Source organism: Rattus norvegicus, chromosome 13 (genome assembly GCF_036323735.1).
Source record: "Rattus norvegicus strain BN/NHsdMcwi chromosome 13, GRCr8, whole genome shotgun sequence".
Lineage (NCBI taxonomy): Eukaryota > Metazoa > Chordata > Mammalia > Rodentia > Muridae > Rattus > Rattus norvegicus.
Window position 1 is genome coordinate 54,713,612 of NC_086031.1, and position 16,609 is coordinate 54,730,220.

A 16,609-nucleotide genomic window follows, 5' to 3' on the forward strand; every position below is an offset into this window, starting at 1 on the left:
CCCTGGAAGTGGGGAGGTCTGGTGGGTTGGAAGTAGGGGTGGGGTGGGGACATCCTCATGCAGATGGGGGAGATGGTATGGGATGTTGATTAGTCAGAAGGTATACTGGGAGGTATACAAAGTCTGGACTGCAAAAATAGATTAAAGAATAAATTAAAATATATCCTGATTATAGTTTTCCATCCTTCTAGCTTCATAGCTTCTCTCCACTTTCATTCTTTTCTTGATTCACTCTTTTATGTTTGTAATTAGAAAACAAGCAGGCTTTTATGGGATTATACTATACTACATTACACTACACTACACTACACTACAGTACACTATACTATATTATAGTGTAGAGATAAAACAAAACATATCAGGATTGAACAAACCAAAAAGAAGTAAAGAGACTAAAGAGAAGGCACAATAGCCAGAGATCACTCAGTCATATTCTCGGGATTCTTGTGAGACCCGTCAAGTAAAAAGAGAGAAAATAAATACATAAAAATAAAAAAAAATTAAGAGAGGAAGGAAAAGGAGAGGAGTGTGAGCAGTGAGTCCTCACAAGATATGAGATAGAGAAAGGAACATCCAAAAATAGCACTGAGCTCATTTTCTGCTGTCCATGCAGCTCAATCTTAAGAATAGTAGTTTGGGGCTGGAGAGATGGTTCAGAGGTTAAGAGCAGTGACTTCTTTTCCAGAGGTCCTGAGTTCAATTCCCAGCAACCACATGATGGCTTATAACCATCTATATTAAAATCTGATTTCATCTTCTGGTGTGTCTGAATACAGCTATGGTGTACTCATATACATAAAATAAATAAATAATTCTTAAAATAAGAATAGCATTTTATTGCCCCAGACATTTTTAGTTATCAAGTGGAGATTTTTCTGGGCTAGGGACGGGGAATTGTTTCTGCTTACCCTTCAGCTCTAGGACCCTTCTTCAGCAGACTCATGCAGGCCCTTTCCATGCTGCCTCAATATCTGTATTTATCATGTTTATTTAGAGGGTCTTGTTCTTTGGTGTTTTCCAGCCCTTCTGGCTCTTGTACCCTTTCAACCTTTTCTCGTAGCCTTCCTCCCAAAGGTTCTCTGATCCCTAAGGGGAGGGGTTGGATGGGGAATTCTCTTTCAGGACTAATTGTTCCAAGCTGTCTCCCTCTTGAAATAATATCTGTAGTCGTGGATCTCTGTATTTGTTCCCATCTGCTTCAGGATGAATCCTCTCTGTTGATGGTTGAACAAGGCACACTGATCTATGACTGTAGTAGGATGCCATTAGGGGTCACTTCATTACTATGTCTTTTAAGTAGAACAGTGATATTTAGTTTTCTCCAATGTCTCTGGGCTCTCTAGTCACAGGTTCTTAATCACTCATGAAGCAGTTATATTATTTACAGAGCTTTGTCTTTCCTTCCAGTCCTCAAAATCTATTCTCCACTCTTATCCCCAGAGCAATAGCAGATCACTTTTCATAACTTTTCTTCCTAGTCATTTGTCCCCATCTTCAGGGGATCACAAAATACCTTCTCCTCCAAACATTCTTTTCATCACCCTTGGTTTGTCTTAGCCTCCAACCCCAGCAGACATTCCCTAAGTATATCTTTTCTAATACCACTATTTGAGATAACAGTAGTTCCTACATGGTCTAATAAGAAACAGTGTTTGCACAAGGTATTTGACTTAGTGATAGAGGGTTCACTTGTACTGCATGAGTCTTCATTATTGTTGTACCCAAAGAAGCTAAGTAGTTTCAGTATGGTCTCAGAGGCATGTATGACATGGAAGCCCATATTTTACTCTAGTAAACAATATACAACCAATGAATCTTTTGAACTTAAAAAATACTGAACTCCTGTGAATGTAAGAAATTAGTGAAAATATTACTCAATAGTTTCAAATGGCTTTATACTTGAAATTTATATTGATCCCTATGGTTATTTTTTGTTTGTTTGTTTTGTTATCTTTTTGCTCTTTTTCTTTTCATTTTTTCTCCACCTTTATTAAATTAGTTATTTCTTATTTACATTACAATTGTTATTCCTTTTCAAGCAGCCAAGTCTTTGCTTCCTCATAGAATTAGTCTTACTTGAAATACTGTCTAAAAGAAGCCAGATATCCACTTTCATTATCCACTAATAGAAATATAAACCTTAAAGATAGAAATTGAATGAAAAATAAATCAAGTTATCATTTATAAATCACTTCAAATTATGTCTTTTTCATATATACTTTATTCTCTAATTGATTATTTCCTATTATTCTTGAAAAATAAGTATCTACTTGAGGGATAGTTCCTTGCGATGGTTTGTATATGCTCAGCCCAGGGAGTGGCACTATTAGAAAGTGTGGTCTTGTTAGAGAAAGTAGGTCACTGTGTGGGTGGGCTTGGAGACTCCCTTCCTTGCTACCTTCAGATGATGATGTAGAACTCTCAGCTTCTCCTGCATCATGCCTTCCTCGACACTTCCATGTTCCTACCTTGATTATACTGGAGTGAACCTCTGAACGTGTAAGAGAGCTCCAATTAAAAGTTGTCCTTTATAAGACTTGCCTTGGTCGTGATGTCTGTTCACAGTGGTAAAACCCTAACTAAGACAGAAAATTGATGTGATAGACCTGACCATACTTTTGATTAGAAGAATATGGATTTGGGTACTTTGGATTTGGAAAGCCATGGAATAATTTCAGTGGGACTTATTGGGAAAATCTAGTAGGACTATGGAAGACAGAGGTGCTGAAGGTCATTTGAACTATGTGGGCCTGCTAGACCAAGAGGTTTCAGTGGAGAAGAATTTAATATGTAGCAAAGAGACTGTTTTCGTGATGTTTTGGTGAAGAATGTGGCTGCTTTTTTGCCATTGTCCAAAGAATCAGCCTGAGGCTAAAGTGAAGAGACTCAGATTAATTTCATTGACAAAGAAAGTCTCAAAAAAGCTCAACAGAGACTTTGTCTGATGAAGAACATTTTGAAAAATTGTAGCAAACTGAGAAAGGAAAAATGCAAAATATATAGTTTGAGTATTGGATACCAGGAAGTGAAATGTAGCTGAATCTTTCCTTCAAGGATATTAAATTGAGTTAAGTGAGTAGTGACCTTTGGGAAAGATCCCACCCAGCTCAATTTAGGTACAGGTATTAGCCTTTAATACCAAGAGATAAAGCCATGCAGATCTTTGAGTTCAAGACCAGCCTGGGACAGAGGAAGTTCTAGGTGAAGAAAAGCTTAAGTCCAGGCATGGTGGTACATACTTTTAATCCCAAGAGATAGGCATGCAGAACTCTTGAGTTCAAGGTCAATCAAAAGAGCAAGATCCAGGACAACCAAGATTAGGCTTTGAAAGAGTTGGATAAAAGGAAGCTAGTGATAATTTAATAGAAAAAGGGGGCCATGTTCCAGCTCCTTCAAGCATCAGAACTCATCAGTTTTTTGGCCGTGTGGCTCTGGCTTGATATTCAAGAGGTGAAGTGGACTACTGAGACAATTGAGGCTGGTTAGTTGCAATTAAGAAATTAGTGGTGATTAAGAAGAGACTGGCACCACTGAGGTGAAATCTTCTGGGAAGTATTTTTTAAGAGCACAAAAAAAATGTTTTCTAGAGATAGCCAAGATTGTACCTCATACTGCAACTATACTTGGTAACATGTAAGAATCACCCAGGTGATACTGGTTTGGAAGACATGAAGGCTTGGCACTGTGAGAGGCCAGAGAAGGCCATTGGTGAAAGTACATCAGTTGTAGTGGAGAGCGAAGGACTGAAGGAGTCATGCAAAGGAGTTGAGGCTTGGCATCATGAAGAGAGTCTATGAGAGTCTATAGGTGAAGCCTAGTTGTAGCAGAAAACTCCAACATATTGGAGATGCTAGTAACAATGACTGATCATTGCAGTGGCAGTGGAGTGGATAAACCTGAGGTTAGAGGGCTAGAGAGGGCAGAACTGGAGAAGTGACACCAGCCTTTGGAGGAACAGAGAAGATCACATGCGCATCCCAGAAACAAGAAGCTGTAAAACTGAAGTTGACTTGAAGACCCCAAGATGTTTGAGATGCTAGAGCTTTGGACTATCTGATGAGGGAAGCTGCTAACAGGGAGTGGAACAATCCCAGGAGAGAGAGAGAGAGAGAGAGAGAGAGAGAGAGAGACAGAGACAGAGACAGAGACAGAGACAGAGAGATAGAACTTTGTTGTACTCAACAAAGATGAAAAAGTTGGAGATCTGAAGACTGCTATGATATCAGACATGGAGATGCAGAGTTTGGAGTTTGCTCAACTTATTTTCTGTATTGCTTTGGGGATTACAATAAGTGATTGGATCAATCTCAGAAGAGACCTTGAACTTTGGACTTTAACATTGTTGAGACTGCTGTAGACTATGAACTCTGGAAATTAGACTAAATGTATTTTGCATTATACTATGTTAAATTGTGGCCCCTATAGACTCACGTTTGAACACGTCTATGGAGTATGTGTTGGTTTGTATATGCTTGGCCTAGGGGGTGGCACTGTTAGGAGGTGTGGCCTTGTTGGAGTAGGTGTGTCACTGTGGGTGTGGGTCTAAGACCCTCACCCAGGCTGCCTGGAAGTCAGTCTTCCACCAGCAGCCTTCAGATGAAGGTGTAAAACTCTCAACATTGCCTGTAGCCTGCCTGCCTGGATGTTGCCATACTGCTGTCTTGATGACAATAGACTGAACCTGTAAGCCAGCTCCAATTAAATGTTTTTCTTTATAAGAGTTGCCTTTGTCATGGTGTCTGTTCATAACAGTGAAACCCTAACTAACACACTTGTGATATATTATTTTTGTGGGGCTTCTTTTATTGATTGGAATAATGTTTTTATTACTTTCAAGGCATGACAGTTATATAAACAAGTCATAACAGATAACATAAATATAAATGTATAAGCATTTATAATAAATGTTGCCCTCATCCCTCATCAGAGATGCACCTCTTTGCACCAGACACAGATTATTACAAAAAACTGAAACTGGCCAAAATAGAAAGAACAACTCATTATGGAATGGGTATGATGTATATAAATTCAGGCAACAAATCTCAGGCAAATCAATCAAGAAAGATTGAACTCGTAACAGTCAACGGATTAGGAAATCTGCTATAAGATTGTGCCTCCTAAAATTGACAAGGAATCTTCACTTATGATATTGTAACAATATAGCTTAATAAACAGAAACTGAAGTAACACAATACCAACAGACATGCAAACATGGAAAGAGAACATTTCACTGGGTCCTGTAACTAGATAAACAACTACAGGCTGCTAAGGATGTTCCAAAATGGAGAATTAGTCTACCCCAGAGATGAGCCCTCTAATTGTCTTTTCAATACCAACGGACCAGCTTTGAAACTATCTATACATTTGCAATTTGCAACACTAAGCAGGATCAGCAGGCTGTATTTATATATTTATGCAAATATATATACGTATACACACACACACACACACACACACACACACACACACACATGCATCTACAATAAATGTGGCCCATATCACCCATCAAAGATGCAAAGATGTGCCTTTTTTCGAAGACCATGACTTTGACAGAAATACAGAGGCGGGATCATTGGAGGAAAGAAAATGAGAAAGGGGAAAATGATGTATTTATGTGTTAATTAAAAATAAATTTAGATTTAAAAACTCAAATAATTCATAAGAATTTTGAACACTTATTGTGAAAACATGTCACTTACTTACTTATAAAGAACCATAATAATGCAAAGAATTCACATGTGAATCATTGAAACATCACCCACTTTTACTTTTTTGCTTTCTTTTTGTATTTTTATGATCAAGTATGAAGGTGAGCATGTAGGAAGGAGTATGTGATAGCATGTGTGTGTATCTTAATATGTGTGTATATGTATGAGAATGTGTGTGTGAAAGTGTGTGTGTATACGATTCTGTGTGGGCATGTGACTATGTTACGAGTATCTGGTTTTTCTGTAAATTTTGAGTTTGAGTTACATAGCTAATGGTTGCTGATCTTAATAATTTCACAAAATTTTAAGTAAGAGATTCTAGTCCAAAAATAATTCTATATTTAAAGTTCAAAATGTTGAAACAAATCTAATAATTTGTAGACATTAAGCTTTTACATTATACCATTAAATCATTTAAAGAATGAAAAAAAAGAATATTCTGGTTTTTAATCCAGCCTAAAGAAGACTTAAACATTTTATATATACTTTAGCCTACTTACTCTAGAACTCTAGATGAGGTCATTGTCTTTTCTTGATTTCCATGACTTGGCTTACTGGATTATTTCAGGCAACAGTGTTGTTGTAAAATATAAAAAATAAAATGGTGTCTTTTATTCCCCACTAGATTTGGCACATTAGTGCCCCAAGGTATGTACTAGATATCTTAATCTCAGTCAGCAAAGCCTCTTTTTGCTCCTTCCCTTTCACACTGCTGAAGGCCCCTCTCTGAGCCTGGCAGCAATCTATCTAGTTCCCAAGGTGGGTTTCTATGCCAGAAACACACATCCCAACTCCATGGTGTTCCACACACCCTCCCAAATTCAATTCTCCACATGAAAGAACACACAACACAATAGTCTTTGATCCAATTGTTAGGATATAATTGCCCACCTAAACATTCAAAGCCCTATATACATCCATCCCTTAAGAACATTCATAACAACCTGCAAATACAGATTGGAATTTCTTTTTCTTTTCAGAGTGGAATCTTTTTTTTTTTTTATTAACTTGAGTATTTCTTATATACATTTCGAGTGTTATTCCCTTTCCCGGTTTCCGGGCAAACATCCCCCTCCCCCCTCCCCTTCCTTATGGGTGTTCCCCTCCCAACCCTCCCCCCATTGCCGCCCTCCCCCCATAGACTAGTTCACTGGGGGTTCAGTCTTAGCAGGACCCAGGGCTTCCCCTTCCACTGGTGCTCTTACTAGGATATTCATTGCTACCTATGGGGTCAGAGTCCAGGGTCAGTCCATGTATAGTCTTTAGGTAGTGGCTTAGTCCCTGGAAGCTCTGGTTGCTTGGCATTGTTGTACTTTTGGGGTCTCGAGCCCCTTCAAGCTCTTCCAGTTCTTTCTCTGATTCCTTCAACAGGGGACCTATTCTCAGTTCAGTGGTTTGCTGCTGGCATTCGCCTCTGTATTTGCTGTATTCTGGCTGTGTCTCTCAGGAGCGATCTACATCCGGCTCCTGTCGGTCTGCACTTCTTTGCTTCATCCATCTTGTCTAATTGGGTGGCTGTATATGTATGGGCCACATGTGGGGCAGGCTCTGAATGGGTGTTCCTTCAGTCTCTGTTTTAATTTTTGCCTTTCAGAGTGGAATCTTAATGTCAGCTTCCGTATTCTTTTTGCCAAGGCTTCTCTGTCTTTTTTTCCTTTCTGTTCCAGTCTACTCCCCTTCCTTCAGAGTTTTCTCCCACCCATCCTTCCTTCTCACCCAATGACAGGCCTCGTTCTATCCTGTACCTGCCCTCACCTGTATTTTACAAATTAAATGGGGAGAAGGTTCTGATGAAGTCACCTGAGTCCTGAGTCCTGAGTAATGACTATGCAGTGGCAGTGGAATTAGCATCAAAATACAGAAAACTCCAGGGCCAACCACAACACAACAGGGTAAAAGTTCCTTTTGTTTTCATTTTACATGTTTCCTCAGCATTAAGCAACAAGAGATGCAATGGGGTATAATCTTTGACATTAAATTTCTAACTGTATTTCATTTAAAGCATCCTATATATCAGTTTTGAAGTAATATTTTTGTACATACAATGATTCACTATGTTTTGATAAATGATTACTATATGTGTTGATACATTCTTGTGAACAGGCATATACATGTATTGGACATGTCACAGAATTAAGGATATTTTAAACTAGAAAACCTTATAGGGATAGTTGTATCTATAAAGTAAATTAAATCTTAAATCTTCTTTTTCCTTTTTTAAAAGTATCACTGAGTTTGATCAAAATAGTCTATCAGGATTGTGGGTTCTTACACTTGCAAAACTTAATTTACAATGACTGTAAAACTTCAGGTTAATAATTCTTCTGAGTGATACCTTCCACAATTATTTAATGGAGATACAATTATAATTTAATAATTTCTCCTATCATGGGAACTATAATAATACTGAGGTAGCATATAATATTAACCTTAATTAATATTATCATAGGAACATGATATACTTTAAGAATCCATAGATCAAAAGGGGAGAGGGCAGCTTGATGTATTTGAAAGAAATGTTAGCTCATTCATTTTATACTATACCAAGTGGAGGTAATGATTTATTGAAACATGACCATTTGCCTGAGATTAAAATATTGGATCATTTTTTTGAAGAAACAGACTAGTAGAATTGCTATAATGACCCAGGTTAACTTTTTTAATATTTCTGTTATCAAGGTCTTACTAGATGAGAAACAGCAAGATGCTTCTGAGGTGTTTATAGTTGGCTCATTTATAAATACACCAACATTTTGGTATGGAAAAAAATACATGTAAAGTCAGTTGAAATGGCATCCAATATTCATAAATTTTTATTTTTTTGGTCTAAAACTTACAGTAATTTGAAAGAGTTTTTGTTTTTTTTTCTCCATCTTTACTAAATTGGCTATTTCTTATTTACATTTCAAATGTTATTCCCTTTCCTGGTTTCCAGGCTAACATCCCCTAACCCCTCCCCCATCCCTTCTATATGGGTGTTCCCCTTTCCATCCTCCCCCATTACCACCCTCCCCCCAACAATCCAGTTCACTGGGGGTCCAGCCTTGGCAGGGCCAAGGACTTCCCCTTCCACTGGTGCCCCTACTAGGCTATTCATTGCTACCTATGCAGTTGGAGCCCAGAGTCAGTCCATGTATAGACTTTGGGTAGTGGCTTAGTCCCTGGAAGCTCTGGTTGCTTGGCATTGTTGTTCATATGGGGTCTCAAGCCCCTTCCAGCTCTTTCAGTCCTATCTCTGATTCCTTCAACGGGGGTCCCATTCTCAGTTCAGTTCAGTGGTTTGTTTCTGGCATTCACCTGTTTATTTGCTATATTTTGGCTGTGTCTCTCAGGAGAGATATACATCCGGTTCTGCTATTGCAAGTGCCTTTTTTGTGGATGCTATTACAAAATTCCCTAGATAATGAAATGTTGTGGATTATTTTGGATTTGAATTTTAAAAAAATGCATTAGTAGTTCAGATTAACTGTCTTGCTAAATCCATTCTAATCAGTTTTACTCCAGTTTAACCAATGAGTTCTCATGCACACATGTTCAAACAATTGTCAACTTATATATTCATGTTGCAATTCCATTTAAGATCTATCTGTTCAGAGTGTCTGAATACAAACTAGGAATCTACTGCTCTTCAAATTAACCATTGTGTTAACTTACTTTTTGATCTCTTCTTCTTTGAGCTCTATGTTCACACTATTACCAGGAAAAGTTTCTTTCTTAGTTCTAGTCTCTTCATTAAGATGTTTACTGAGAAATAAAGAAACTTCAGCAGAATTTATTTTATAAGGCAAAATACAGACTCCTCCAAAAAGGTTACTGTCCTGGGCTGACTCATAGACATTCTCTGCTCTAGGATATTGGAAAATTTTAGTGATTATTTAAGAGATTCATAGTATATTCACTGTGAGAAAGTAACCTTTACTCTATTGCAATTTATGAAAGAATGGGTCTCCTTTGTAGGGGATTTTATCCCACAATTCCTCGAAAACATAGCAAAAAAATGATTAAGAATAGTATAGTGAGAAGCAGTCATTAAAAGTCTCCCAACCAAAAAAGGCCTAGTATCAGACAGAATTCTATCAGACCTTCAAAGAAGACCTAGTACCAATACTTTCCATACTATTCCACTAAATAGAAACAGAAGGACCACTACCTAATTTGTTCTATTAAACCACAGTTACACTTATACCTAAACCACACAAAGACCCAACAGAGAAAGAGAACTTCAGACCAATTTCCCTTATGAATATTGATGCAAAAATACTCAAGAAAATTCTTGCAAACCAAATCCAAGAAGACATCAAAACAATCACTCACCATGATCAAGTAGGCTTCATCCCAGTGATGCAGTGATTATTCAATATACCCATCAATGTAATCCACTATATAAACAAATTCAAAGGAAAAAACCACATGATAATCTCATTAGATGCTGAAAAAGTCTTTGACAAGCACCCAGTCATGTTAAAAATCTTGTAAAAATTAGGAATTCAAGGCCCATATCTAAACATAAAAAAGTAATATACAGCAAATCAATAGCCAAGATCAAAATAAATGGAGAGGAACTTGAAGCAGTCCCAATAAAATCAATCAGCTAGACAATGCTGTCCACTCTCTTTCCATCTATTCAATATAATACTCGAAGTTCTAGCCAGAGTAATTAGTAAACAAATGGAGTTCAAGGGAATACAAATTAGAAAGGAAGACATCCTAGATGCCAGGAAAGCAAGAAGCTCCCAGTACCCAACTGGGTTGACATTAGGTGAAATACCCAACAAATGGGAGGGAGAACCTCTAGAGACCATATCCAGTGGATAGGCACAGTCCCCAGTTGAGGGATGGGGTCACCCACCCATCTCAAAAATTTTAACAGAGAATCGTTCCCATCTAAAGAAAATACAGGGACAAAGATTGGATCAGAGACTGAAGGAAAGGCTGTCCAGAGACTGCCCCACCTAGAGATCTACCCCATCTGCAGACACCAAACACAGACACTAATGGTTCATGCCAAGAAACACTTGCCTACAGGAGCCTGGTATAGTGGTCTCTCAGAGCCTGACCAATACATATGTGTATATTCTCAGTCAACCATCAGACTGAGGAAGGGACCCCAAGGGAAGTTTTAGGGGAAGAACTGAAGCAGTTGAAGGGGATTGCAACCCGATAAAAAGAACAATACTATCAACTAACTGGATGCCCCCAGAACTCTAAGGGACTAAACCACCAACCAAAGAGTACACACTGAGGGAACTCCATGGCTTGAGCTGCATATGTAGCAGAGGATGGCCTTGTGGGACATCAGTGGGAGGAGAGGCCCTTGGTCCTGTGGAGACTTGATGCCCCAGCATAGTGGGATGCTAGGGCACTGAGATGAGAGTTGCTGGGTTGGTAGAGGAAGCACCGTCATAGAGGCAGGGAGAAGGTGACATGAGAGGGTGCTTGCAGAGGGAAAACTGGAATGGGGGACATATTTGAAATATAAACAAATAAAATAACAAATAAAAATGAAAAAAAATGTGGATTAAAAAAGAAAAACTATATGCAATTTTGGATGGCTCGAACCAAAAACTTTGGATGTCTGACTATGCTTTTTCTTTTCCTTTTTTGATCTCTAGTCTTTGCTTGGTTTTTTTTTTCTTTTTCATCTTTATTAACGTGAGTATTTATTATTTACATATTGATTGTTATTCCCCTTCCCGGTTTCCAGGCCAACATCCCCCTAACCCCTCCTCATCTCCTTCTCTATGGGTGTTCCCCTCCCCATCCTCCCCCCATTACCGCCCTCCCCCCAACAATCACGTTCACTGGGTGTTCAGTCTTAGCAGGACCCAGGGCTTCCCCTTCCACTGGTGCTCTTACTAGGATATTCAATGCTACCTATGAGGTCAGAGTCCAGGGTCAGTCCATGTATAGTCTTTAGGTAGTGGCTTAGTCCCTGGAGTCTCTGGTTGGTTGGCATTGTTGTTCATATGCGGTCTCGAGCCCCTTCAAGCTCTTCCAGTCCTTTCTCTGATTCCTTCAACCAGGGTCCCGTTTTCAGTTCAGTGGTTTGCTGCTGACATTTGCCTATGTATTTGCTGTATTCTGGCAAATCTCTCTCAGGAGAGATCTACATCCGGTTCCTGTTGGACTGCACTTCTTTGCTTCATCCATCTTGTCTAATTGGATGGCTGTATATGTATGGGCCACATGTGGGGCAGGCCCTGAATGGGTGTTCCTTCTGCCTCTGTTTTAATCTTTGCCTCCCTATTCCCTGTCAAGGGTATCCTTGTTCCCCTTTTAAAGAAGGAGTGAGGGATTCGCATTTTAATCATCCGTCTTGAGTTTCATGTGTTCTGTGCATCTAGGGCAATTCAAGCTTTTGGGCTAATAGCCACTTATCAATGAGTGCATACCATGTATGTTTTTCTGTGATTGGGTTACCTCACTCAGGATGATATTTTCCAGTTCCATCCATTTGCCTATGAATTTCATAAAGTCATTGTTTTTGATAGCTGAGTAATATTCCATTGTGTAGACGTACCACATTTTCTGTATCCATTCCTCTGTTGAAGGGCATCGGCGTTCTTTCCAGCTTCTGGCTATTATAAATAAGGCTGCTATGAACATAGTGGAGCATGTGTCTTTCTTATATATTGGGGCACCTTTTGGGTATACGCCCAAGAGAGATATAGCTGGGTCCTCAGGTAGTTCAATGTCCAATTTTCTGAAAATTCCAATTTTCTTAAAACAGATAAATAAGTACCTAAAATATGAAAAACACAAGAATGTATATAATTTTTTGTTAAAAGAAAAATTTTGTATTACTACCAGTTTTTGTAATATTACTAATAACTGAAAATGATTTTACCAAAGTTTTGCTTATCTTATTGCACACATAGAAGTGTTTTCCAGAATTGTCTCTGTATTATGTGCCTATGGAAGCCAGAAGACGTCAGACCTCCTGAGACTGGAATTATAATTTTTAGTTGACATGTGGTTATTGAGAGAAGGAACTGATCATCTTCAAAAATTATAGTGGTTTTAATTGCTAAACTATATTCTCAGCTCATGCAAAACATTATTTTAAATAGAGGAGAGGATTGTAACTGTCTGTAACAATGATCTCTGAAATGCTTCCATTTTCATGTTTCTTCTTCATTTTTTAATTTCAATTTGGAGAAGTTCAATCATTTTAATTGTTGTCAAATTTTATTTTCTCGAACCAAACTATTCATATATAAAACCATTTCATTTTATTTTAGCCTTTCATATATAATTATAAAATGATACTTCTATTTTCTTCTTCCCTTCACCTCTAACACTCAATGGGTTCTTTATTCTCCCTGCTTTCCTTCATATAAAAACAATAGCAACAATAAGTGCATTAATGACAATTTAATATTAAATTTTTATTCCAAAGAAACAGCAACATGAAAAACCAATTTCCCAACTTATTAGAATGAAATTGAAGTCAAGTTTATTTGACAATATAATATAAGAAATTAAGGTTTCCAGTCTAAACATTATTCAACTATAGTTTTCTTGTTTGATGTGGGACTTACTCAGACTTTATTGCTGCTCGGATTTATGAAAATATTTTTTAAAACATATATTTTTGGTCACAGATGAGTCTAAGAGATAGGGAATGTTAGAGTTCTGCTAGAGCTTGCCAAGGTAAGACCTCACAGTTCTGAACTGTAAAAACTATTGACTTACAAGCAAGAAAAGGCAAAGGGAGAAGGAATTCACAGAGTCAAAATATACTATCTGTTAATCCTGACATACAGTATAGAATACAAAAGGATCTAGTCTTCTGGAAAAAAATATGAGGGATAAGTAAGTAGTCTTTTTCTGAGCTACAAGGGGAGAGAGAGAGAGAGAGACAGAGATAGAGAGAGAGAGAGAGAGAGACAGAGAGACAGAGAGACAGAGAGACAGAGAATAAAGAAGAGAAGAGAGAAGAGAAGAGAAGAGAAGAGAAGAGAAGAGAAGAGAAGAGAAGAGAAGAGAAGAGAAGAGAAGAGAAGAGAAGAGAAATGAAAGCTAACAACTATTAAATGAGAGCAGTGATGTAGTCTGGACAGGAAAGTCACTGTGGTAGAAAATTAGATTCCAAGCATTAGCCCTTCTTCTAGTATTTTCTTTATATCACAGATCTAGCTGAGGGTAAAGCATAAAATTCAGAATTCTGAGTCCTAATATCCTAGCATTAGAGATGTTATGATATGACCTTTCTTGTAAATTGAACTCCCAGAATATAGTCTCCATCCAACTGTTTGCCCTTCACTAGTTTTATCTTCGTTTGTGTGAACATTTTTTGAACAAGAGAAAAGAAAAAAATTCCAAAGAAGAGAGAATTTGTCTTGAAGGGCTCCTTTCCAATATTTTTAAAAGTTGTCCAGTAGTTTTTATTATATGACATGACCAGGCTATATTTATTTTAATTCTTCATAAAATTAAATAAGGTGAAATGAAGTTCAATTTACAATTTTTACATAGGTTGTTGGTGATCATAATCCAATAGACACTTTTTATATGTTCTACCAAATACCTTAAAAGGAAGATGGTATTAAAACTTTAACTCCCATCCTTAGGTGAGTTTTTCTTATTACCTAGCTTATACTACAGTCATGCTGTGCTGTAGTAGAAGGATAATTTCATTTTTAAAATTTTATTTACTTGAAGCTGAATTTGTTTCAGTTTTCAAGATGTCATCAAGGGCTGAATCCCAGTGTGTAGATGGATGATTATCCATCTTGCAGGAAGTATGCAAGGAGAAAAAGTTGTTTGTTTGTTTGTTTGGTTGGTTGGTTGTTTCTTGTTCCCTTAGCTAGAATGTCTCTGCACCTAGGGCAAGTCACCTTTAATCATCTATTATGGTCTGCTGCATTTTCTTATTCTGTTCTTAGGACTTCGATCTATGTCAGAGGGAAACTTGAACTTTAGTCATCCTCACCAATGTTTTCTACCCGTGGGGAGAGGACCAGGGTATGTATGTGATCTTGGAGCTAGGAATCCTATTAGCTTTATCCCCTATTGGTTATTCCAGTCACCCTTAAGGTGAACACAACATGAAATTTAGTAGAAAACACAGTGAATATTTAAGGTTGATATTTGTTTTTATAAAGACTTTAATGTCCTTTAACATACAGGCTGTTTGGGTTGAACCAAACCATATAGACTCCCCTACAATATGTACGATAGTTACAACTTGAAAATCCATTGAATATTTGACTAAGAATGCAATGAGTAGACAATCTAACTATTCAGGATTTTCTGACTATAGGTCAGAGAACCTATCCAGTCAAGTTCCCTATATTCCAGGAATCCAAAATTTCCAAGAGGATTTGGGAAAGTACTCAAAAATTTGTTAGTTCTCAGATCCCAGTACCACTGAAAAAAGAAAGCGATATAGTGATGCCAGGTGGTAAAAGAGATGATGCATGATTAGAGAAAGTATAGGGGAAGTGTAGGAGTAGAGAGCAAGCCCTCCTCTTGGAGAGTTGCAATATGAGAAGAGAGACTGGCCACTTACAGTGTTTTGATACCCAAATGTATGTAGACTGATGGATAACATGAAAATCAAAATGATTTGTTTTGGGTGCTATCTAACCAGATAAACCATTATATTTCCATATAATCCAGGAATAGATATGGAAATACCATACTTCCATATCTTGGGAACCCAAGGAAATAGTTAATATCGGTTGGCTCTCTGCCTAAACAAAGGACTAATGAAAATAAAATACATGAAAAAATATTAATGGTGAGTATATAAGTGGCCAGTGACAGTTGGAACATACACTGTCACTAATTTCCTGAGTATTGTCTCTCAAGGACATCCATTTAGATGAAGCTGAGTCTCAGAAATTTTTGAGAACGTGCCTCAGAAACAGATTAGTGTAATAGTAGACCTTTAGACTTATTCAGAAGACATCCATAGTGCCCAGGGGATCACAAACTATACCTGCTAATATGAATCATGTCATCTTGAAGATGTTTGAGTTAAGATGCTTTTCTTGCCTGTTCTTATATTGGGAACATCTAATATAAGTAATGGTTCTGTTTTTATTTAACACTATTAAGTAGAAACTTCTGTCAGTATTGCTATGTAAACAATGACAAAGATTAAGGGAAACACATCAGGGATTATGTACACAGTAATATACATTTATCAAGCAAATCAAAACAAATAATATACTTGAGAGAGATTGTAGATCAAAGGGAGTACCGTAGGTCATTGAGCTCTGTGCTGTAAATTTTTAAGACCTTTCCATGAATATTTTTGAGGTGTAAGGCAAGTCATATGTTTAAGGAAATACTGTTTCTCCTTCCAAATCACCATTGTTCATCTTTCTCATTTAGAAAATTGTCTTGATAATCTCAGTGGGAGGAAGAGGGTATCAAAACAATAAAGCCAATGATAGTATATACAAAATGGATCTTTATAAGATCCACTTACAACAGAAAGAACCTAAGTGCAGTTTCAGTGATAAAGAGCCATTCTGACCTTCAGGAAAAACACCTACCAAGTCAAGATGATATTTTTTTGTTTCTATCTTGTCTTCTTCTCCTGAATGCATTGTCTTAAGCTACTCCTTTTTGGTTAAACAATTCAAATTATATTTTTCATGAACACTTTTGTACTAATCTCTACTACTATTAATTCCCATATTAATCCTTCTTGTAAAAGTCCTGTGATAAGGGGCTAGAGTGGTATGAATAGAGCATCAGTTAATTGGCAAGCTATAAGGAACATTTTTTGATGCTCCACTTGTACTCACATTAATGTGTCTCCACAACACCACCAGTAAAACACCAAAATCCATGTTTCTGTTTCTTAAAGGAAAAGATTGCTCTTTCGAACATTAGTCATTATTGCCTGCTAAGATTCTTGATTTATATATTTCTTATTTCTTGCC